Here is a 2,603-nt window from a genome sequence, read left to right on the forward strand (position 1 = left end):
ATCAACAGGAATGCACGTAAAGAGTGATGTGACATCAAAAGAGAAGTGCTAACGATCCATTGTTAGGCTGATGGTCCTTCTTGAGCATGTGATCAGCTGGTTTTGGTTGTCAGCAGCAAACTGGTTGATCCACTCTGAGTAGGTGCTATTTAAGAGACTGAGCTGAAAACAGCACCTCAGACTGAGGAAGTCTCTTGGATGAGAGACGAAACGTTTCTATATTGTTTTGTTTTTTGAATGTCCAGAGGACCAGATTGAACTTTTTTGGACCACATTTTTTTGTTTGGGTAAAGATGTAAAACGGATGTTGGAATTGATGAAGACAGAATTTGATAAAATACAAACTTGGTTTAAACTTAATAAATTATCATTAAATTTATATAAAACTAAATACATGATATTTAGTAACAAAAAGAGAACTGTTGATGATCCATTTAAAATTGAGGGTGTTGAGATTTGTAGAGTTAATGAGATGAAATTTTTGGGTGTAATCATTGATGAACATCTAACGTGGAAAAATCACATCAATTCTGTAAGAACAAAAATATCTAAATCTATTGCAGTACTATACAAAGTCAGGGAATTATTAAATGATAAAGCTCTGTACATGTTGTATAACACAATCATTGTTCCACATTTAAACTATTGCGTTGATGTTTGGGGGAAAGCGTGTAAAACATTTACAAAACCTATTTTTATTTTACAGAAAAGAGCTGTAAGAATTATCACCAGAAAGCATTACTGTCACCCATCAAGCACATTATTTTATCAACTGAAGTTATTGAAGTTCCATGATTTGGTAGATTATAGTATTTTTTCAGTTATGTATAGGGCTCAAAATAAAACATTACCATTAAATATCCAAAGACATTTTGTTAAAATGCAAAGTTGTTACAATCTTAAGGGGATAGAGATATTTGTCAAACCAAATTCAGAACTAGTCTGAAGGGAAAGTCTACCTCAATCCAAGGAGTTGGATTGTGGAATGGTCTAGAGAGTGATGTGAAAAATGTCAAGTCAATGTGTACATTTAAGAAAAAGATCAAAGCTGAATTGTTAAAAAAGTATATATGAAGTAGCTTAGTGTGTGTTTTGTATTAGAATTAGAAAAATTAGAAAGAGTTATTCATTTTGTTCTGTTACTTGAAAATTATTATGATTGAAATAATTGTTTGAAAAAAGGGGCAGATATAATAAGATATTTTCTTCTTTCTGCTGCCTTTCATTTTAAATCTTTTGTATCTTTCTTTATATTGTTATGGAATTGTTTTGTACTTTTTTTTAAATGAATAAACTTTATACCATACCATACCATACCAATGAATGAATGAATGAATGAATGAATATTAGAGTTCCCTACACAATTGTTATATTTGATTTATCCAAATCATTGTTATGGCAATAACCTTAAAACAAGGTTTTGGTGTCGTGCATTTAAAATGCACGTCTTGTTTTGTCTTAGCATTCCTGTTGTACACTTTGTTCTAACCCATATAATGTATTCTTAAGAAGCAGTGTATCAAAAGATTACTGTAACTCCAGAACTTAACGATGCAATGCAATTAAGGCATGCACATGTTTACTTCAACAAATCACAGCTTAGGAGGCCTAGGGTTTTCCTCCTACAGCTTTCCTTCACCAAATGTCGCCAACGGAGACCTGCAGATCCTTACCTTGAGCTGCAGGGGTATGAGACACAGTTGACGACATCATTCCAACACTGGTGCATTGTCTGCCTGACAAAAGTATGTTCCTCGCCATTTGTTGTATTCTAAGATTATTCCTTCATCTAACTCCTTGCTCCTCTGCCTTGCAGAGTTTCCTGAGCTCCTTCAACACCCTGGACGTCCCTGTGTTCTCTGAGTGCCTCTTCGTGAGGGACCTCCTTTGCTCCCTTCTTGCTTTCCCCACTTGTTTCTTGTATTCCATCATACCATACCATACCATTTTATTTATAGAGCACTTAAAACAGCGACAAGGCCAACCAAAGGGCTGTACAGACAGAACAACAGGCAACACACAAAGCAATATACAAAATGAAGTAAATCAGAATATAGACATAAAAAGAACAAGAAGAAATTACAAGAAGAAATTGATAGATTGCCTGAAAATTTTGGAGCAGGACAAGGCTATTGACCGTTTTCTGTACCACAGACTGTACCCAGGGGAGGCCACACCTAGTCTGTATGGTTTACCTAAAATCCACAAACAAGGTGTACCTTTAAGACCAATCGTTAGCATGATTAACTCTGTCACTTACAATGTTTCCAAATATCTGGCGTCTGTACTCATCCCTTTAGTTGGCAGCTCAGAACACCACATACAGAACACCATGGACTTTGTGGACAAGGTGAGGGATGTCATCATGGAGAATGATGAAACAATGGTCTCTTTTGATGTCACATCACTCTTTACGTACATTCCTGTTGATGATGCAGTAGAGGTGGTCAGTTTAAAATTAAAATCAGACACCACTCTGAGCAGCAGGACCACGCTTTCCACAGAACAACTGTGTCAACTCTTGAAACTGTGCCTGCAGTCAACCTACTTCACATATGGGGAGCAATATTATAGGCAGAAACATGGGTGTGCTATGGGGTCTC

This window comes from Nematolebias whitei, chromosome 9, assembly GCF_014905685.2.
Source record: "Nematolebias whitei isolate Nwh7 chromosome 9, NemWhi1, whole genome shotgun sequence".
NCBI lineage: Eukaryota > Metazoa > Chordata > Actinopteri > Cyprinodontiformes > Rivulidae > Nematolebias > Nematolebias whitei.